This window comes from Rhinolophus hipposideros, assembly GCF_964194185.1.
Source record: "Rhinolophus hipposideros genome assembly, chromosome: X".
NCBI classification, from domain to species: Eukaryota; Metazoa; Chordata; class Mammalia; order Chiroptera; family Rhinolophidae; genus Rhinolophus; species Rhinolophus hipposideros.
Genome location: NC_138046.1, coordinates 31,749,130 through 31,773,058, shown reverse-complemented (window position 1 = coordinate 31,773,058; position 23,929 = coordinate 31,749,130). Strand labels below are relative to the sequence as shown.

General features: G+C 36.8%; 1 protein-coding gene across 5 annotated transcripts in view; it reads right to left on the bottom strand.

The window, feature by feature from the left end:
- Window positions 1-23,929, bottom strand: part of TENM1 (teneurin transmembrane protein 1) — a 1,334,622-nt gene that overhangs the window by 1,068,570 nt on the left and 242,123 nt on the right. For 3 of the 5 annotated variants that reach the window (XM_081042768.1, XM_081042769.1, XM_081042772.1), the window contains exon 2: window positions 20,674-20,703. The exons of the other annotated variants lie outside the window; for them this stretch is intronic. The gene's annotated coding sequence lies outside the window, so the exon portion shown is untranslated. The remainder of the gene's footprint in view (window positions 1-20,673; window positions 20,704-23,929) is intronic. 5 annotated transcript variants of the gene reach the window in all.

Genomic DNA, 23,929 nt, shown 5'->3' with positions numbered 1-23,929 from the left:
ATCATTGACAGCTATGGATAGATCATCCAAACACAAAATAAATAATGAAATAGCAGCCCTAAATGACACATTAGATAAAATGGACATAATTGACATATATAGAGCACTTCATCCTAAAACATCAAACTATACGTTTTTTTTTCTAGTGTACATGTAACATTCTCAAGGATAGACCATATATTGGGACATAAAATCAGCCTCAGCAAATTGAAGAAGATTGAAATCATGCTGATCATATTCTCTGATCACAATGCTTTGAAATTGGATATCAACTGTGAAAAGAAAGCAGGAACAAACACAAATACATGGAGATTCAACAACCTACGTTTAAAGCATGACCGTGACAAAGAGGAAAACAGAATAGAGACTAAATGATTCATAAAAACAAATGACAATAAAAATACACCCTACCAAAATTTTTGCGATGCAGTGAAAGCAATTTTAAGAGGGAAATTTATATCCTTACAGGTGTATCTTAAGGAACAAGAAAAATCCCAAATAAATAACCTCATGTTACACCTCAAATAACCAGAGAAACAACACATGAAACCCAAGGTCAGCAGAAGAAAGGAAATGATAAAAATTAGAGCAGAACTAAATGAAATGTAGAAGAAAAATACAATAGAAAAAAATTAATGTGACAAACAGCTGGTTCTTCAAAAAGATTAACAAAATTGACAAAACCTTGGCTAGACTCACTAAGATAAAAAGAGAGAAGACACTAATAAACAAAATTAGAATTGTAAAAGGGGAAATTATCACGGACACCACAGAAATACAAAGGATCATCCAAGAATACTGAAGGACTAAATGCCACCAAATTCAACCTAGAAGAAATGGACAAGTTCTTAGAAACATATAGCATTCAAAGGCTGACCTATGAAGAACTGGAAAATCTAAACAGATCAATCAGAAGTAACGAAATTGAATCAGTCATCCAAAACCTACCCAAAAGCAAAAGTCAGGGACCAGATAGCTTTAAAAATGAATTCTACCAAACCTTCAAAGAGGACCTAATACCATTCCTGCTTAAACTCTTCCAAAAAATTGAAAAAGACTCAGTACTTCCTAACTCATTTTATGAGGACAACATTACCCTGATACCGAAACCTGGCAAGGACAACTCAAAAAAAGAAAACTACAGGCCAATATCTCTCATGAATACAGATGCAAAAATCCTAAGCAAAATTCTAGCAAATTGAATGCAACAATGCATTAAAAAGATTATTCATCACGACGAAGTGGGGTTCATCCCCGGAGAACAAGGATGGTTCAGCATCTGCAAATCCATAAATGTGATACATAACATAAACAAAATAAAGGACAAAAATCATATGATTATATCAATTGACGCAGAAAAAGCATTTGAAAAGATACAACATCGATTTATGATTAAAACACTTAATAAAATGGGTATAGAAGGAAAATACCTTAACATATTAAACACCACATATGACAAAACCTCAGCTAATCTCATAATTAATGGTGAAAAACTGAAGCCCTTTGCTCTACATTCAGGAACACGACAGGGCTGTTCGCTATCACCTCTGCTTTTCAACATAGTGTTGGAAGTCCTTGCGAGAGAAATCAGGCAAGAGAGAGAAACAAAAGGCTTCCAAATTGGGAATGAAGAACTTAAATTGTCACTCTTTGCAGATGACATGATTCTATATATTGAAAACCCCAAGGCTCCACCAAAAAGCTATTAGAAATAATCAACGAGTACAGTATAGTTGCAGTCTAGAAAATCAAACTACAAAAGTCCATTGCATTCCTATATACTAACAATTAAATCTCACAAAAAGAAATTAAAAAAACAATTCCTTTTGCAATTGCAGCAAAAAGAATACCTAAGAATGAACTTAACCAAGGATGTGAAAAACCTATATGCTGAAAACTATAACACAGTTTTAAAAGAAATTGAAGAAGACACAAAGAAATGGAAAGGCATTCCATGCTCATGGATTAGGAGAAACAACATAGTTAAAATGGCCATATTACTCAAAGCACTATACAAATTTAATGCAATCCCCATCAAAATCCCAATGGCATTTTTTAAAGAAATAGAAAAAAAATCATCAGATTTCTTTTGGAACCAGAAAAGACACCAAATAGCCAAAGTAATCTTAAGAAAAAAAGAACAATACTGGAGGTATCAGACTTCCTGATTTTAGCTTGTACTACAGGGCTACAATAATCAAAACAGCATGGTATTGGCAGAAAAACAGACACATAGAGCAATGGGATAGAACCGAGAACCCAGAAATAAAATCCCACAAATATGGACAGACAGTATTTGACAAATAAGCAAAAAACATACAATGGAGAAAAGACAGCCTCTTCAATAAACGGTGCTGGCAGAATTGGATGCCACGTGCAAAAGAATGAAACTGGACTGCTATCTGTCACCATGTACCAATTAATTCAAAATGGATCAAAGACTTAAGCATAAAACCTGACACAATAAACTGCATAGAAGAAAATATAGGTATTAAACTTATGGACCTTGGGTTCAAAGAGCACTTTAAGAATTTGACTCCAAAGGCAAGGGAAGTAAAAGCTAAAATAAACAAATGGGACCGTATGAAACTTAAAAGCTTCTGCACAGCAAAGGAAACCATCAACAAAATAAAGAGGCATCCAACTGAATGGGAGAAGATTTTTGCAAACACTGCCTCCGTTAACAGGCTGATATCCAAAATATACAAGGATCGCATGAAACTCAACAACAACAAAAACAAACAAACCAATTGAAAAATGTGCAGACAACCTGAAGAGACATTTCTCCATAGAGGACATACAAATGGCAAATAGACATATGAAAAAATGTTCAACATCACTAATCATCAGAGAAATGCAAATAAAAACCACAATGAGATATCACCTCACCCCAGTCAGAATGGCTATCATCAACAAGACAAATCTAACAAGTGTTGGAGAGGCTGTGGAGAAAAAGGAACACTCATACACTGTTGGTGGGAATGCAGACTGGTGCAACCGTTATGGATGGCAGTGTGGATGTTCCTCAAAAAATTATGAATATTATTACCATATGACCCAGCATTCGCTCTCCTGGGTATCTACCCAAGAAATCTGAAAACATTTATACATAAAGACACGTGTGCTCCAATGTTCATTGCAGTTTTGTTTACAGTGGCCAAGACATGGAAACAACCAAAATGTACTTCAATAGATGGATGGATAAAGAAGTTGTGGCATATATGCACCATGGAATACTATTCGACGGTAAGAAAAGATGATATAGGAACATTTGTGACAAGATGGATGGATCTTGAGAGTACAATGCTAAGTGAAATAAGTCAGACTGAAAAAGTAGAGAACCATATGATTTCACTGATATATGGGATATAAAACTGAAAAGAACAAAAGAACAAGAGAAACAAATGAAGAAACAAAAAGTCATAGACATAGACAATAGTTTAGTGGTTACCAGAGGGTAACAGGAGGTTGTAGAAGAGGGTAAACGGAGTCAAATATATGGTGATGTAAGGAGAACTGACTCTGGGTGATGAACCCACAGGGTGATATATAGATGATGTATTACAGAATTGTACACCTGAAATCTATGTAACTTTACTAACAATTGTCACCCCAATAAACTTTAGTTAAAAAAAAATTGCCTCTAACAATTTTAATACTAGTTTGGTCATGGTAAACTCCTTTATCTTTTTCTGGTCCGGGAAATATTTACTGTCCTTGGATTGGAAATAATAGGTTTGTTGCATAGATTATCATAATTGTAGGTCTTTGCTTTTCATCACTTTGAATATTTCTTTTTTTTATTTATATTTATTTATTGCGGTGACAATTGTTAATGAAATTACATAATTTCAGGTGTACAATTCTGTATTACATCAACTATAAATCCCATTGTGTGTTCACCACCCAGAGTCAGTTCTCCTTCCATCACCATGTATTTGATCCCCCTTACCTTCATCTCCCTCCCCCCACCCCCCTTACCCTCTGGTAACCACTAAACTATTGTCTGTGTCTATGAGTTTTTGTTTCTCATTTGTGTGTCTTGGTTTTGGTTTATATACCACATATCAGTGAAATCATAGGGTTCTCGGCTTTTTCTGTCTGACTTATTTCACTTAGCATTATACTCTCAAGATCCATCCATGTTGTCACAAATGTTCCTATATCATCTTTCCTTAACACTGAATAGTATTCCATTGTGTATATATACCACTTCTTTATCCATTCGTCTGTCGAAGGACATTTTGGTTGTTTCCATGTCTTGGCCACCGTAAACAAAGCTGCAATGAACATTGGAGTACACGTGTCTCTATAGAGAAATGCTTTCAAATTTTTTGGGTAGATACCCAGGAGAGCGATTGCTGGGTCGTATGGTAATTCTATTCGTAATTTCTTGAGGAACCTCCACACTGCCTTCCATAGCGGCTGCACCAGTCTGCATTGCCACCAACAGCGCAAATAGCAACAAGTGTTGGAGAGGCTGTGGAGAAAAAGGAACCCTCATACACTGGATATTTCTTGCCAATTTCCTCTGGCCTATAAATTTTCTGTTAAGAAATCTGCTGATAGTCTTATGGGAGGTCAATTGTAGCTAACTAGCTGCTTTTCCCACTGTTTTTAAGATTCTTTCTTCGTCTTTAACTTTTGGCATTTTAATTATGACTTTTCTTGGTGTTGGCCTCTTTGGGTTCATCTCTTTTGAGACTCTCTTTGATTCCTGGGCTTGTATATCTATTTCCTTCACCAGATCAGGAAGATCTTCCATCATTATTTCTTCAAATATGTTTTGAATTCCTTGCTTTCTCTTCTCCTTCTGGTATCTCTACGATGCCAATGTTGGTATCCTTATTTGGGGGGTGGGTTCTTTTTTTCTGTTCTGATTGGGTGTTTTCTGCTACCTTATCTTCTACATTACTGATTAGTTCATTTGCTTCATCTCCTCTACTGTTGATTCCGTGTAATGTATTCTTTATTTCAGTTATTGTATTCTTTATTTCTGACTGATTCTTTTTTATGTTTTCTATTTCTATTTTTATGTTTCCAATGTCTTTGATGAAGTTCTCCCTGAGATCACCGAAAATCCTTAAAACCAGTGTTTTGAACACTGCATCTGGTAGATTGCTTTTCTCCATTTCATTTTGTTTTTTTTCCTAAACCTGTGTTCTGTTCTTTCATTTGGGACATATTTCATTTTGGCTGGCTCCTTGTGCTTGTCTCTATGTGACACATTGGGTTGCTATGTGTCCCAGTCTTAGGAGAGTGGCCTTATGTAGTATCCTGTGGGGCCCAGTGGCACACTCTCCATAGTCACCAGAAGTGGGTGCTCCAGGTGTGCATCTGGTGTGGGTCATATGTGCCCTCCTTTTGTAGTTGAGCCTTGGTTGCTCTTTGCTTGTCAATGGGAGGGAGTGACCCTTGGCCTGATTTCTTGTGAGGACTACAGTGGAGGAGGTGTAGTGCAGAAGCTGACCCTACACAGCAGCATTCGCTTTAGCAGAGCTCTGGTGACTGCCCATTCTGTGCTTTGGGAGTGTCCTCCTTATAGGTGGTCAGGTGATGCTCTGGCTGGGTCTGAACCTGGCCACTGGACATGCCAACTGTGGGTCCTCCTGAGAGAGGCCCTGCCACCGGTCACGTACAGCTGCAGCCTGTACACTGCCTGGGGCTACATGTCATGAACCACAACGCAATTTACAGAATGCCTTCCTCCCGTAATGGGCTTGGAGGTGTCTCAAGAGACCAAGCTATGAACTAATGTTGGCTATCACTAGTGCCAGATTAGGGCTGCTCAGCTAGAGGTACCAGACACACTAAAGCCATATGCTGCTTGTTTGGGTTTTGTGAACCTTTGAGAGACTTTAGAAAATTCTGCAGCATGAGCCAAGGTAGGCTGTTGGTGTGGAAATGTCACTGGAAGCAGTATGGGTGTGTCTGAAAGTTGGATGGGGTGGGGTCTCAGGGAAACACCAGGTTTGAGCAAACAAATTATGTTAGCCATGTTAATGGAGACTCAGATATGTCAGCTGCCTGCGTCTACATGCCAGGAGTGGGGAGGGTTCAACAAAGGAACAATGGTTTCCACCAGCTTCACTAATCGTAGGAAAGTTGCCCCTCCAGCCCTCAACCTGAAGCGAGACATGTCGGTTCCTCCTGCTATGACCCTGTGCCTTACGAGCTGCTGCCTTTGCACTGGAGCTCAGAGAGAGTGAGTCCATCGGCGAGGAAATCCTTGTTCAGTCCCTTTAAGAGGTGTGCCTGTGACTCCAGCCACCCTTGTCTCACTCTGCCACAGTCTCCACTGGATTTCAGAGCAAAAATTTATGGGGACTTTTCCCCCTGGCATTAGAACCCTGGGCTGGGTTGTCTGGTGTGGTCCTGGACCCTCACTCCTCCAGGGGGACCTCTGCAGCCAAGATGTCCCTTTTAATTTTGAATGGTCACACACATGTGTGGGATCAGCCCATTCCACATCTCTGCCCCTTCTACCAGTCTTGATGCGGATTCTTCTGTATGTCCTTAGTTGTTGGGCTTTGGTTCAGCTTGACCTTAGGTGATTATCAGTGATGGTTGTTCTTTAGTTTAACTGTAATTTTGATGTTATCTTGAGGGGAAGTAAACACAGCATTTACCTATTCTGCCATATCGACTGGAAATCTCACCATTATTGTTCCTTAAGCAATGAATTCCAGAGTTTGTAACTTATTTAATTCCATAAGTATTTCATATACACCCCATATGTAACATTGAACTCGGCTACAGTATGTGGAAAACATAGGTGTAGCTATATGACCTAACCATACTCTCTAGAATATTACAGTTTAGCTGAAGAGCTAATGATAGTTTATAAGTAGATGAATTCCAGAGTTTGGCAACAAGAAGTAGTAAGAGGAATTAAGTATGCTGAAGAAGAGAGGCATGCCAAGAACTAATTATGTATACCCCACAAGTTTGCCTATAAGATGTTCTGAGACTATATCATGATGCCCCCAACAATTCAACCTTTGAGTGTCTCACTTCTGTCCTCAAGCAACAGAGTAAAGTTTAAGATCCCAGACTATGAAATCAGAATTCAGGGCTTCCAGCTTGAGATTTATTAACCATGGGATTTAGGGAAAGCTACTTAACTTCTCTATGCCTTCACATGCCTATATGTGAAATGGAAATAATAATAGACTCTATCTCAAAGGATTAGTGTAAAAATCAAGAGTTAACATGGGAAAAGCACTTTGACTGTTAGAGATTGAATGTTTGCTTCCTCCCCAAACTTGTATGTTCAATACCCAATGTGACAATGTTAGGACTTAGAAACCTTGGGAGGAAATTAGGTCATTTGAATGGAGTTCTCATGCATGGGATTAGTAACCTTATAAAAGAGACCCCAGAGAGCTCTCTTGTCCCTTCTCCCATGTGTGGAAACAGCGAGAATTAGGCTTTTATCAAAATCCGAATCTGCTGGTGTCTTGATATTGGACTTCCCAGCCTCCAGAACTGTGAGAAATACATTACTGTTGTTTATAAGCTATCCAGTGTATGGTACTTCATTATAGCAGCCTGAATGGACTAAGACAGAATAGCTCCTGGGACATAGTAAGTGCATAATAGCTATTAGCTTTTATAATACTTTCATTGTTGTCACTTTCATTTTCATAACCACCATCATCATTATCCTAGTAATACTGATGGGAGATGAAGGGAAATTTTCCATAAGATTAAGATAAGGCTACAATTGGAACTTTATGACAAAGACAGATTATTTTTTAAGGTGATGTGAAAAGATGAAAATAATAACATATAACCAAGAATAGAGGCTACCTAGCTGAACTTAATACAATTTGTGAACGATGTGGAGGCGAAAAAAATTCAGGGCTGGAGGCTTTTTATAGGTATATATAGGACGTGATTAAAAATGAGTGAATATAAACGCTGCTAGAGACAGTTATTTAATGATGATGCTTGTCAAATAGATCCTGGAATCAATAAGTAGGTAAGCCTTATTTTCCATCTGTCTTTTCTGTCGAAGAGATTTACTTTTGGACTAGAAAAAATAACTAAATTATTAGGAATAAACTGAAGCCCAGGATTCATGAGAAGGTGGTTGAAAATATTTATGTTTCTTGCCCCTCATAAAAAAGCTTCTGAGAGTACTGACATAGCTCTGCACCAGGAAGCAGCCAGTAGCAGTGGGCAGCATGGGCATACTCGAAATACGTCTTGACAGAATAACTGCACTTTCCTTACGATCAGACTGACTATATTGACAGGACATGGAAATGGGTAGATTTAAGTGTTTCATATTCAGCAAAGCATTTCGATGTCTTTCATAATATACTATTAGATAAGTTTAAATAATATTTGGTGCAATTAAGTTGACATATAAGTGAATGAAGAACCATACCATGATTTAATTTGGTTAATTTGTCTCTAGCGATCTCCTTTTGCTTATCTTATTTAACATTTTTACCCATGCCATGGTTGAGGAAATAGTTTTTAGATGTCACAGAACTAGTCTGAATAGCTAGCCTACTGAAGCCCCAAATTCATGTCAGGATGTAACTGTGAATCAAATATGACATGTTCTAATTTCATAGCCAGACATATAAAATCTGCATTTGTATTAAAAATATCTCTACTACATATGTACATCATGGAAGAAGTTGGCTTTAAAACAGCGTGTGTATAGACACTAAGATATTTCACTTGACTATCAGCACAATGAGTTGGCAAGATAATGTGGTTGATGGGAGCAAAGGTTGTGTGAATGGAAATGTAGGCTCTAGAAAAAAAAAGGTGATATTCTTGATCTGAGTTGGATACTCAAACTATTCCTGGAGTATTGTATTCAAATATGGGCTCCTCATCTTTAAAAGGTTGAATCACTATATTGTACATCTGAAACTAATATAACCAATATAATATTGTATACAAACTATACTTAGATAAAATTTAAGGCCATGGACCAAATAATGAACATTGAGAAGAGAGTGACTAGCATAGTTGAATGGCATGAATTCCTGTCATCCCTACATATGTTTAATGGCTACTTGTTAAGAAAGTTACGGAAAGGACTCAACAAGAATAGGTGACTTATGTATAAGGGCACTCTTAAGTCTAAGTCTATGCCTTAAAAGAACAAACCTGTAAGAAGATGAGTGCTAGGAACAAGAGCTGGTAGGAAGCTTGGAACTAAGCAACACAGGATTGTTTCAGGATTAAGAGTATTCCATGGATAAATTTTTATCTGGGTCAGCTTTTCACTGAAATTTAAAAGTTCTGGAACTATCTTCCCTCACTCCATCTACTTCTGGCATCTAGCCCATAGTCTCTTCCTCTAGTGAACCTGGTTCTTAGCCTAGCTACTTATGCTAATGAAGGGAATCCGAGAATAAGTGGTGATTTTTAACATCATTATTGTTTTCTTCCAGTTACAATGCCCAAAGAGTTGACTGCATAGGGAACATCTTGCAGTACTAAAAAGACCACTGAACTGAGAGAATTCCAAGATTATACAGAGGGTGCCAAAAAATGTATACATATTTTAAGAAAGGAAAACTGCATTAATATTGCAATACTCGATATATACCGATTACAAAAGATGAATACAAGTCACATTTGACTTCTGCAATTATGAGAGGTGCTCAAAGTGATTACCATCAGCATCCAGAAACTTCCGATTATGGCAAACTACTGCTTGAGCAATATTGACCAAAGTGTCCACTTGCACACATTTTTGGGGGCACCCCTAGTACACCACTTGCATTAGTCTATTTTCTCTGGGTCTCAATTTTGTCATCTGAGAAAGGAGGTCAGGTTAGTCTCTAGGTAATTTTCAGACTGAGAAATATAGAACAATACTATCAATAATGGGTTAATTTAAAAAATGTTTTATAGTTTTCTCGAAGCAATAACAAAGCATGAAAATAAGCCATCATTTGACTTAGTGAATTAAGCTGAATGAAATATTGTCATGCTAAATATTCAGGTCAGAGAATGCTAAGAACTCTAAGTTAAGGAATTCATACATAGTTTTATTTCCAATTCTAATTTCTTTAAAAACACTCTTGTTTGTTATTTGGTTGGCTGGTTTACACTTAGATCAATTTTTTAAAACATTAGTTCAATTTGGTATAATTTTACACAATTTTTCTTTAACAAGCTGCCTCCTGGCATAGCAAATGTCACATCAAACAAAAAAAGAACATATAGCCAAAATTCAGTCCTTGAAATAGAAGATCATAAGCCCTACAAAACCACAGAAGAACTCCTGCTATGAATTTCCCATAGCAGGGTTTCTTTAAAATAGAAAGTTTCCTTCTAGGTTTTGATTCAACTTAACTATTTAATACTAAATATTTATTTAAAGAGATAAATACCTGGCATAAAGAAAAAGTAAAAAGCCCAAACATAATATTTCTAGGTTTAGGATTTCAGACATAAATTCTTCATTTTCACTGACTCTGAAATGTGATTTTTCTCAGAAACAGAAATGGCAGCTCAAAAAAAATCAATGTTTACTTCTCACAATAACAGTCCCTTAATTTGCAGAGATGCACAGCAAATGTTAATAGCTCATTCTTGCCTGAACACCCTCAGAGAAAGGGTTAATATTCCTTAGAATCCAAGTCAAGGGTCTGAGGAAAAAACTCCAGTGTCATAAAAAAATCCAGTGACATGACTAGTTTACCAAGCATTTTAGACCATTTTTTATTCCTAAAATAATATTGGTGTTCAAATAGATTTCAGTTTGTACTATAAAAACCTTCCAGTTAAGGGCTGTTTTGCCAGAGACTCTAGGAGAAAAAAAATTCAAGGAAGGGGCAAATAAACAGTTTATTTAATGAAAGCTTTTCCTATTGCTCCCCTCTATTTAAAAAGCATTCATCTCTGCTTATCATTTCTTGGGTTCCAAATGATCTCATTTGGGCTTCAATAACTCAAGTTCTAGAATGCTTATCATAGACTTGTTTAAGCAGGTAAATTCTATCATGTCTGAACTATGTAGCAGGCCATACCTCTATATTTTTAAAAGACTTTTATTAACAGTTAACATACAATATTATATTAGTATCAGGTGTACACCAGATATTCAACATTCATATACCTAAAGAAGTGATCACCATGATAAGTACAGCAACCATCTGCCATGGCAGCACAATATCACAATATTATTGACTATATTCCCTATACTGTAAATTACATGCCCATGACTTGTTTGCTTTTTACTGGAAAATTTGAACCTCTTCACAGTTTATCCCCACTTTTTAAATTTTTCTCTTACAGTTGACATAAAATATTATTTTATATTAATTTCAGGTGTACAGCATACTGGTTAGACATTTCTATAATTCAAGAAATAATCACTCTGACTACTGTAGTACTCAACTGGCACTATACATAGTTATTACCACATTATTCACTACATTCTCTATGCTTTCCTTTACATCCCCATGATTATTTTGTAATTACCAATTTGTGTTTCTTAATCCCTTCATCTTTTTCACCCTGCCCCCCAACCCCTCCTTTATCACCCCAACAAATCAAGTACCCATCTGACACCACACATAGTTATTACAATATTATTCACTATATTCCTTATGCTATACCCTACGTCCCTATGACTATTGATTGTCAAATCAATTTGTACTTCTTAATCCCTTCCCCTTTTACCCCCATCTCCCCAACACCTCTTCCATCAGGCAAACACTAAAACATTTTCTGCTTCTATGAGTTTGTTTATTTTGTTTGTTTGTTTTGTTCTTTAGATTCCACATATAAGTGAAATCATATGGCATTTGTTTTTCAATGCCTGACACACTCCACTCAGCACAATACTCTCCAGATTTATCCATGCCACTGCAGATGGCAAGAATCCATTACTTTCCATGGCCAAGCAATATTCTATTGTATGTATGCATCACCTACTCTTTACCCATTCATCCATCAACAGACAACCAGGTTGGGTCCACATCTTGGCCATTGTAAACAATGCTTAAATTAACATGTGGCTGCACACATCCCCACGAAGCAGCATTTTGGGTTTCTTCAGATAAATACCCAGAAGTGTGATTACTGGGTCCTTGTTTGTCTCTTGTTATAGCCTTTGTTTAAAGTCTATTTTTTCTGGTATAAGTATTGCTACTCCAGTTTTTTGTGTTTTTTTTCTGGTCTCCATTTTCCTGAAATATCTTTTTCCATCCCTTACCTTTCAATCTATGTGTGTATTTTGATCTGAAGTGAGTTATCTTGTAGCCAGCATATGTAAGGGACTTATTTTCTTATCCATTTAGCCACCTTATGACTTTTGATTGGACAATTAAATCCATTTACATTGAAAGTAATTGTTGACAAATATGTAGTTATTGCCATTTTATTATTCATATATTTTATTGTTTCTTCTCCTTCTTCTCCTTCTCCTTCTTCTTCTTCTTTAAGATCTCTAACATATTTTGCAATACTGGTTTGGTTGTGGTGAACTTCTTTAGCTTTTTCTTGTCTGGAAAGGTTTTTATCTATCCATAGATTCTAAATGATAGCTTTGCTGAGTAATCTTGCTTGTAGGTCCTTGCTTTTCATCACTTGAAATATTTATTGCCAAGCCCTTCTGGCCTGCAGAGTTTCTGTTGATAAGTCAGCTGACAGTATGAGACCTCCCTTGTACATGACTCACTGTCTTTCTCTTGGTGTTTTTAAGATCCTCTTTGTATTTAACCTTTTTCATGTTAATTATGATGGGCCTTGGTGTGGGTCTCTGGGTTCATCTTTCTTAGGACTCTCTTCCCTTCCTGCACTACTACAAGGTGTGATCAGACAATAACTTAAATGTTTAAATTAAAAAAAATATTACAGTAAAGGACAAATTCCGATTAATGCCCCTCAAAATACTTCCCCTCGCTTCGAACACACATATCCCATCATTCTTGCCACTTTCTGAAGCAGTTCTGGAAGTCCTATTTCATGAGTGTCTTTGGTTGCACTGTCGTCTCTGCCTCAATGTCCTGAATCTACTCAAAACATTTACCTTTCATGGTCATTTTGACTTGGGAAGAGCCAGAAGTCACACAATGCCAGATCTGGTAAATAATGTAGATGAAAACACACAGTGTTTTTATTTGACAGAAATTACCATACCAGAACCAGTGTGTGACACGGAGCTTTTCTATTGTGTTCAAAAAATTTGGTGAATGCTGCTGTTGAGTGCCATCCAACGGAACAGCAGGGATCTTCAATACACAAAGTGGAGTCAAACCTTAGTAACAGTGTGTGACAAGTTTCACCTTGTTTTGGTGCAGTCAGTCTGGTGTGAGCTATGGTTGAGAGAAGGTGTGTTTTAAAGTGTGTCATAAATCATCCTCCATCATAACAATGCTTCCTATCAAACATTGCTTCTGGTATACGACAATTTCTGTCAAATAAAAACATTGCAGTTTGTCCTCATCCAACTTATTCACCAGATCTGGCACCGTGTGACTTCTGTCTCTTCTCCAAAGTCAAAATGATTCAGGACATTGAGGCAGCCACAATAGTGCAACTAAAGGCATGAAAGAGGACTTCCAGAACTGCTTCAGAAAGTGGCAAAAATGATGGGATAAGTGTGTTCAAAGTGAGGGGAGTATTTTGATGGGGAGTATTGGCAATGTGTCTGTTACTGTAATAATTTTTTTTTTTATTTAAACATTCAATGTATGGTTTGATCACACCTCATATATCTATTTCCTTCACCAGATTAAGAAAGTTTTGTCATTATATCATTAAATAGGTTTGCAATTCCTTGCTCTCTCTCTTCACCTTGGGGTATCTATGATGTGAATGTTTGTACGCTTGATGTTGTCCCAGAGGCCCGTTAAACTATCCTCATTTTTTTTTTATTCTGTTTTCTATTTACTGTTCTGTTTGGGTGTTTTCTGTTACCTTATCTTCTAAATGGCTGATTTGATCCTCTGTTTTATCTAATCTACAGTTGATTTCCTTTAATGTATTCTTCATTTCAGTTATTGTAGACTTTATTTCTGACTGGTTCTTTTTCATATTTTCTATCTCCATTTTTATGTTTCCTATCTCTGTTGAATTTCTCCTTGAGATCAAGGAGCATCCTTATAATCAGTGTTTTAACTCTACATCTGGTAGATTGCTTGTCTCCATTTTGTTTAGTTCTTTCTGGAGCTTTGTTCTGTTCTTTTATTTGGTACATGTTTCTTTGTCTCCCCATTTTGGTTGGCTCCCTGTGTTTGTTTCTCTAAATTAGGTAGAACAGCTATGTCTCCCAGTCTTAGTACAGTGGCTATATGTAGTAGGAGTCCTATGGGACCTAGTGATGCATTCTCTTCTTATAGACTGGTGATCCAGATGTGTCCCTTGTATGGGTTGTGTGTGGTCTCCTGTTGTAATTGAGACTTGGTTCCTATTTGCAGGTCAATGGGAAGGAATGAGCCTCGGGCTGATTGTGAGGACCAGCTGTGACTTCAGTGGAGGAACAGTTGTGTATGGGCTGACCCTACAGAGCAGGATTTGCTTCAGTGGGGCTCTGATACCTTCCTAGAGTGCCCACTGGGTGTGTCTTCCAAGGAGGTGGCCATGTGGTGTTCCAGCTCGGTTCGAAGCTGACAACTGGGAGTGCCAACCTTTGGGCCTCCTGGTAGGGACCCCACCACAGAGAAGTTCACCTGCAGCCTATCCCTTGTCCAAGGCCACCTGGCACGAGCAGACAGCAATTTGCAGATGCCCACCATGAGCTTGGAGGTGGCTGGAAGAGTCCAAGCCTCAAACTGAGTCCTGCTGCTGCAAATGCTGGGCTTGCGGCACTTCAGCAAGACATTCAGGGCATGCTGAAGCCACATGCTCTTTGTTTTGGGTTTGTGAATCTTTGAGAGATTTTGGGAAAGACTGTAGTGTGCACCAAGTCAGGTCGTTTGTATGGAAAAGCCACTTGAAGTGGTTTGGGTGTGCCTTAAAGTTGGGTGGTGCAGCATGTCAGGGAATCATTAGGGCTGGGCAAAGAGTCTTAGGGAAGTTGACAGAGACTCAGATATGGCAGCTGCCTATATCTGCATGCTGGGAGGGAAGAGGGTTCAACAAAGGAACAATGGTTTTTGCCAGTACTTCGATCTGGGAGAAAGCTGCCCCTCCAACCATTACTCTGAGACAGACACTTCAGTCCTTCCCTATATGCCCCTGGCACCTTTAAAACTGCTGCTCTAGTGCTATTGCTCAGAGAAAGTGAGTCTGTCAGTGAGTAAGTCTGTGCCAGGGCTCGTTAAGAAGAACTCCTGGTACTCCAGCAGCTTGCTGTGTTGCTCAGCCACAATCTCCACTGGTTTTCACAGCCATATGTACATTATGGGAACTTCTCTACCGACTCTGAAACTCTGGGGCAGAGATCCTGTTGTGGGGTTAGGACCCCTCGTTCTTCCAGGGAAAGCTCTACAGCCAAGATATCCCTCCCAATTTTTAATGGTCACATGCGGATATGGGACCAGTCTATTCTGTGTCTCCGCTCCTCCTACCAGTCTTGAGGTGGCTTTTTTTGTATGTCCTTAGAGGTTGGACTTCTGTTGAGCTAGACTTCAGAGGATTCTCAGTGATGGTTGTTCTGTACTTTAGTTGTAATTTTGATGTAGTCAGGAGAGGAGTCAAACACAGCATTTACCTACTCCAACATCTGGACCAGAAATCCCACAGGTTTCTTAATGTTACTGAACTGTGAAATGCCTTCTTTACATGATTATTTCTTGTTTTTGTTTTGATTTTTGTTCACTTGTTTCATAAAGAAGTTCTTTTTGTTATCAAACTTTTACCTAAAGAAATTAACTTCAGGTTCTCACCCAACCTTTTATACTTTTATCCTCACATTTCTTCTCCTTTTTTTGATAGAATAGAAGTTGACTTTGAAATATCCTGTAATTTTCTACAAATTTCATTGTAAAATTGATTTAGAACTGACCTGAATTGCTTTGGAAGACCTATGCTCAATGGAAGAGTAAGAAGTAACGTTCTAGTACCATACATTAAATGCATGTAATTTTAAGTAAAACACTCTCTGATTTGCATTATTGAGCAAAGAAAGACAACTAATAATTCACCACTAACTTTGAAATAATAACAACAGCTATGTGATTCAGTGAGAAGTAGGACTTATCCTTGGGGAAATAAGCTAGAATCAAAAGAAGTGGTGATAGTAATATGACAATGTTTCGGATTTTTAACTAGGATGAATGGTGCTATCAGTTCCTGGGCTACCTCCTTCCTTACCCCACCACACAATTATTCCCGTTCACTATTCTGCTCCATGATATTTATTGAAAAGATCCTGGAAACTCTTAATTAATGGAGTGAGGAACGGACAAAAAGTATTAAGGTTCTTAACCAGCACAGAGAAAGGCTGAGAGAAAAGGTATATGATGGAAGACTAACAAATGAAGTTATGGATTGAATAAATCACATTTCAGAAAGGTAAACTTTGGTAACAACCCATGAAATTGATGAAGGTTATTATCATTGAAATGAAATACTATTTTATATATCGTTTATACATTAATTTTTTTTCAAATATGTTAAGTCTGGGGTAAAAATATGAACACGATGTGGTATTTAACCTCAAGCATTCATATTCTGGCTGGGCAAATACATAAAACTTGAACATTATAAAAAGTTACAAGTGATTTAAAAGAGGCATAGGCTATGAGTATAAGAACATATTAAGGATTAGTTTTCTGAGGGATGGAGATGGATATGAAGTAGAGTATATGACGATTTGACAAAAAGAGAGGACATTTGACCTGGGCCTTGAGCAACTACTTTAAAGTTTACTAGTCTCCGAAGGGAAAGAAGGCTATTATAGAAGAGGGAAAGCATCAGCAAAGAAATGATGGAGACAAAATTAATAACTTGTTAATGAAACAGAGAAAGGTCCAGGGAGGTTCGAGTATAGCTGGCATGGGGTGAAATAATGAGAATTAAGGCCAAACTTAGGCAAAACCTTAAATATCATAAGGAATTTGTACAATAACAGGTAGGCAATACAGAGCCAGGACATGTTCTCGGTGATAGCTCCACCTTCTGGAGAACAAATCTACTTGCTAAGATTCAAGGAAGTGAGAATTAGATCAAATAGGACGATACAGTTAACTTTATCAAATATCTGAGGGGTTATGATGTGGAAGAGATTAGATATATTCTGCATGGCTCAAACCAGTAGATGGAAATATTTGAGCTCAGTATGAAGAAGACTTAACAGGAGTAGTCATGGGTGGAATAGGCTGCTTCAGAAATTCTCCAGATGTTCTCAGTCACCTAATGGAATGGTGTAGAAGGTATTCAAACATCATATATGGAGGTACTGTACTAACAACCTTTCAGATCCTTTCCAAGTGGGATTCATTCTACCAAAAGAGAGTTCTTCAATTAGAGGGAAGATGCATACATTTCCTGCTCTTTTTTCTTTACCTCAAATACTTTAACTTCCTTTATCCATTCTGCATAATACACCTTAAATTTACATAATGTTATATGTCAATTATGTCTCAATAAAGCTGCGTTAAAAATAGTAACCACAGCATACTTTACCTCCACCTTTCTGGTTGATCTCTTCTGGATACCATCATATGTGTTCAGCCCATTTTTCTAACCAAATCTGGCATCAAAAACTGAGCATACTACTTCTCAAAAGAGCAACCAGATTCCCATGTTACTAATTAGGATTTTATCTACAGTAAAACCTTAATCAACCAAAACCTAATTAATGAAACAAATTATTTCATGTTCTCTACTCAATTTTTATGAGAAAAAGAAACATGGTAACTAAGCAAGCAGATATCTTCAATTTACTGATAGAAAAACAAACTCATCTCCCAAGTGATCTGGTCTAGTATAAATCATCACGTTCTCCTAATTTTCTTGTACAATAAGAACTGATTCCAAAATGATGAACTTGATACCCTGAATAGAAATTCCAAATACTAAAATACAACACAACTATGTTCACTAAACTGTATTTATTCAGGTAATGAAATGGACTACAGTTTTATAAAACATTTTAACCACAGAGACTGAAGTAAAACATAGCAACACTAACTAAATTTTTTAAAAGCCTCAATTAATATCTTTGTCCCTAAAAATCTAGCTGATTAAGACTTTGCTATATTACAGAACTACATCCTTCGCTATTACATGTGAAGAGAAAGTGAATATTTTATTTTCACCTCTATAACTACCACTGATCAGGTACCCATGTGTTCAAGAAATACTTGTGGGTGAATTAATAATACACAAGTATCAGTTATTATGTTAGCCTTCCTCAGTATCCACACTCTATCTTTTCATCTTCAAAAAGTTGCTAGCTCTGTAGTCACATATTGCTGTCAGATCATAAAAATAAATATACAGGGCCGTCCCAGTGGCTCAGGAGGTTGGAGCTCCATGCTCCTAACTCCGAAGGCTGCCGGTTCAATTCCCACATGGGCCACTGGGCTCTCAACCACAAGGTTGCTGGTTCAACTACCACAAGGGATGGTGGGCTGTGCCCCCTGCAACTAGAAAAACTGCAACTGGACCTGGAGCTGAGCTGCACCCTCCACAACTAAGATTGAAAGGGCAACAACTTGACTTGGGAAAAAGTCCTGGAAGTACACACTGTTCCCCAATAAAGTTCCCCTTCCCCAATAAAATCTTTAAATATATGTGTGTATATATATTACAAATATATATATACTACAAATATATATATACTACAAATATATATATATATATATATATATTACAAATATACTACAAATAAGGTATAGTATGGCATTATTGTGTATCCATCCTATTAGACTATATGATATAAAAACTAAAAGGTGTCTTGTAGGTCATCTAATTTAACCATATGAGGTATGACAATTACGTTTGCAAAGTTGTTGTAAAAATGTTGCTAACTTTTTCGATATCAGAAGGATTATTCATTATGAATTTGTACCAACTGGACAAAGAGTTAACCAAGCTTACTATTTGGAAGTACTCAAAAGCTGCATGAAAAAGTTAGACGACCTGAACTTTTCGCCAACAATTCATGGCATCACGACAATGCACCAGCTCACAGGGCACTGCCTGTGAAGGAGATTTTAGCCAGTAAACAAATATCTGTATTAAAACACCCTCCCTACTCACCTGGTCTGGTCCCCAATAACTTCTTTCTTTACCCAAAGATAAATGAAATATTGAAAGGAAGACATTTTGATGACATTCAGGATATCAAGGGTAATACGACAACTGCTCTGATGGCCATTCCAGAAAAAGAGTTCCAAAATTGCTTTGAATAGTGGACTAGGAACTGGCATCGCTGCACAGCTTCCCAAGGGGAGTACTTCAAAGGTGACCATAGTGAACGTTTTCTAGGATGAGTTCACGAACTTAATTGTCACACCTTCGTATAATTTTACCGTGGTGAAAAGTAAGGTGCAGAGAACTAAGTTACATACTGAAGGTCACATAGTTTGTCAGTGACAGAAAGAACTGAAATATTGGTTGATTTTTCTCTTGGACCTGTCATTTCTCCTACAACAAATTGGCTCTATATATTTTTTAAGTCAAGTAGGAAACAGATATACACTTTTTGTGCTGAAACAAGAAGTTGCTCAGAAATATCATTCCATTTTGTCATCAGAATTTTCAGGCACATAAAAAGGCTGGTTTTCCTCTCCTTTATTGGAAAGGTATCTTGTGTGTTTATTTTATATCCTTGCTACTCTAAAATCAATCTGATGATGCTTTAAGAGACAATAAAAGCCAGACTAATATGGCATAGATTTATCTATCAGTAGCAGTAAAGCAGGAATTGCCATTTCCTATTGTTTGTCAGTAATTTATAAGAGTACCCATTGGGAACCAAGACATTAAGAGTTACTTTGTGTTATCAAACTAATAATAACTTCTCACTTCCTTTTTAAGAAACTGTAATTCTTAGTAAATGAATTGCCCACACATGGACTTTCATGAAGCAAGCTTTGGGGCTGTAGTATTCAAAGGTTTGAAGGGCTGTAATGATTAAAAAATCTTTAGAAATCTAGGAAAGAAATTGCAAGGCAACACTGGTAAACCTTCCAGGTCTGATGAAATCTTTCATGCCACCTTGGTTTTATAATTCATTTGGTTTTGAACATTATAAATGTTATGTTCCCAATGTTATATAAAGTATTTTTATGATAAAATAAATGTTTTTGGTCATTTGCGTTATGATCACATTGAGAGATTATCTCTATAAAGAAGCTTCAAAGACTGTAGTATGGAATGACAACCTAAACTCTTACCTGGACATGTAAAAAAAAGTTACTCACGGCAAATAAGCCTCAATAGAGATTCATGAGGTGCTAATCTACAAAAGTATCAAGTATTTCAGATTGAACACGTGCATCACACACCGAAATACAAAGCAGAGTGCAGGAAAATTAGTATGGTGTGTGCTGTCAATCCTCAAAGCACTCAATAATATATATGGACATGGAAGGAAATTTTACATGAAAGAAACCTGATAACTTATGAAAATATTACGAAAAACAATGAAGATAAAAATAATCCCATTTCTTTGGTTTGTGACCTGTAGTATCTATCTATGTTCTTTCAGGAAATGGGATACATTGATGAAGAAGAAATTAAAAGCATTCTAAAACTGAATGGATGATCAACTCAAAAATATCACATACTTACTGTGCTGTTATGGCCAATCATAAAATGTACCTGAAAAAATAAAAATGCAATTTCAATCTACTTGATCTCTATGTTCATATTATCAGAAATCATAGCATAGTTTTTAAATTTACACATCAGAAAGGCGATTTGAGGAAAAATAGGCTTTTACAACTCTAATCTTTTACGAGCACTTTTTTATTTACTTTTATAATGGTGATTGAAACTAAAAATAGGAATTACCTGTAATATTTTTCATTTCTGCATCTGTTGGCTGTCATCACTAGTTTTTCTGAGTCATTGTAGGCATGTGGGTAAGAAAATGAGTAGTCATCATTTTCAAAATAAATCAGAGTATGGACAGTGGGTAGGAAGGACTAATGGTTGACAAGGATACTGGTTCAGTTTATTACTTCAAGGTCTATATAGTGTATTTATACTCCATTAATCAATTATCAAACACTTAATAAGTTCCTTCCAAGTCAAGGAATATCATTCAACATGTCCATCAGTGCAGAGCTGAGTTGCAACAGATCATTGCCAAAACAAATTACTGAGATGTTTGACAAACTAGCTTATAATGTTTCATTCTTACCCTGTCAGGTAAAATTTGGTTAGAATCAGGATTGACATCAAAGGCATTTCTGAAAAGGTTGTGATCTTATCACTTCACTTAGATTAAGCACTGTAAGGATTTGCCTCAAGTTTGTTGAAAAAAATCTTTAAAATTCTAGACAGCTTTGAGAAGACATTCAGAGATTTCTCCCCTAGCAACCTCACTGAATTTGTTGGAAGGCTGGAGGGCATAATTTTGTCAAGGTTGTTTATTTAAATAACTCATAGAACTGGAAGGCAGATTAATCAGTGCTTACATGATTCCATAAGTAGCCAGAAAAAAAGATAGCCAGCTGGACCACCATTTTTGTTTGTCTGTTTTACATGTATGTCTTCGCAACACTATCTTTTCCTTACCTGCTCCCATACTAGTCACTCTAGGTTTGGCTCCTAGGGCTGGCCTGTCAATCCTATGCTCACACACAAAACTGATCTTATGTAAGTTCCTGTTTAGGTATCTGTCACACCACTCCACACCACACCACATCACACCTCATTGTATCACATCCCATTGCCTAAGCAGTGTCTAAATATTTTGGATCAGCTCCAGCCAGCTGACAAATTATCTCTATCACCCGGGTCATCTACCACTCAAACATCTTCATTTCTACCTACTATTAATTGTATGTGTCAGCCATGCAGCACGAGTCATTTTTCAGCCTTGGATCTGATTACAACAGTTCCTTACTTACCAATATCACCTAGTACAGACTTCCTACTCTAGTCAGTTCTATACCAACACTAATTATACTAGGCCTATTTCTCACTCCATGCCACTGCACATGCCATTTCACTATCCTTCCATTTTCCCTTTCTCATTATCTAGCCACACACTACCCATATTCATCATTAAAAGTCCTTTACTTCAGAAGGCTTTCCTGATTGCTTCAACAATAATAGAAGCTACCATTTATTAAGCATGTATTCCTTGACACTTTGAATCCACTACAGTTTTGAGATATAATTTACATACCATAAAATACACACACTTAGAATGTACCATTCAATTATTTTTATTTAACTTATTAAGTTGCTCAACCATCACCACAAAGCAATTTGAGAATATTTACATCACTCAAAAAACATCCCTTGTGGCTATTTGCAGTCACTCCCAACCCCTGGCACTCACTAACCTATTATCTCTCTCTATAGATTTGCCTTTTCAGAGCATTACATATGAATGAAGTCATACAATATGGGATCTTTTTTGGGGGCACTTTGCAATTCTTTTATTACAAGTAAAGAGTTGTAAGCATAGATGAACATTTCCTCCTATTTGAAATTCTCTACTCTTAGAAATTCTGCAACAGCATGAGAGTATTATCACGCTATTCCCTGCTTCCCTAGCTGCAACTTGAACTTCTCCATTTCACCTTCCTTTTCAGACCATTTTTAATTTTTCTCCCTTAAAAATCTTTTATTTTTTTAATTATTAGATTCAGGTGTACAAAACAACATAGTGATTAGATATTTGTATACCTCACAAAGTGATAACCCCAAGAAATATATAACCCATCTAACATTATACATAGTTATTACAATATTATTGACTATATTCCCTATGCTGTACTTATATGCCATGAATATGTTTTTAATTACACTTAACATTCAATACTAATTTATATTATTTTCATGTGTACACTGTAGTAGTTAGACATTTATATAATTTGTGAAGTGGTTCCCCCGATAAGTATAGTACACATGTGACCTACTTATCCATAGTTTTTACAATATTATTGGCCATATTCCCCATATTAAACTATACATCCCCGTGGCTATTTTGTAACTACCAATTTGTGCTACTTGATCCCTTCACTTTTAACACTCACCCCCCAACCCCCCTCCCATTTAGTGATCAACAATTTGTTCTCTGTATCTCTCAGTCTATTTTTATTTGTTTATTCTGTTCTTTAGATTCCACTATAAGTGAGATTATGTGGTATTCATCTTTCATAGTCTGACCTAATTTGCTTAGCATAATACCCTCTACATTCATCCATGTTATCACGACTGGTTAAGATTTCATTCTTTTTATGGCACAGTAATACTCTGCTGTATATACGCAGATGTACCAAAATTTCTTTATCTAATCGTCTATTGATGGATGTTTCAGTTGTTTCCATATCTTGGCTATTGTAAATAGCACTGCAGTAAACATGGGGTGCAGATATCTTTTCGAATTTGTGTTTTGGATATGTTTGAAAAAATAGCCAGGAGTGGAATTGCTGGGTCATAAGATAGTTCTATGTTTAATTTTTTTCTTTTATCTATGATAAATATTTTTTTTAATTAAATTTATTGGGGTGACAATTGTTAGTAAATTTACATAGATTTCAGGTGTACAATTCTGTATTACATCGTCTATAAATCCCATTGTGTGTTCACCACCCAGAGTCAGTTCTCCTTCCATCACCATATATTTGATCCCCTTTACCCTCATCACCCACCCCCCACCCCCTTACCCTCTGGTAACCACTAAATTATTGTCTGTGTCTATGAGTTTTTGTTTCTCACTTCTTTGTCTTGTTCTTTTTGGTTTATATACCACATATCAGTGAAATCATAGGATTCTCTGCTTTTTCTGTCTGACTTATTTCACTTAGCATTATTCTCTCAAGATCCATCCATGTTGTCACAAATATTCCTATATCATCGTTCCTTA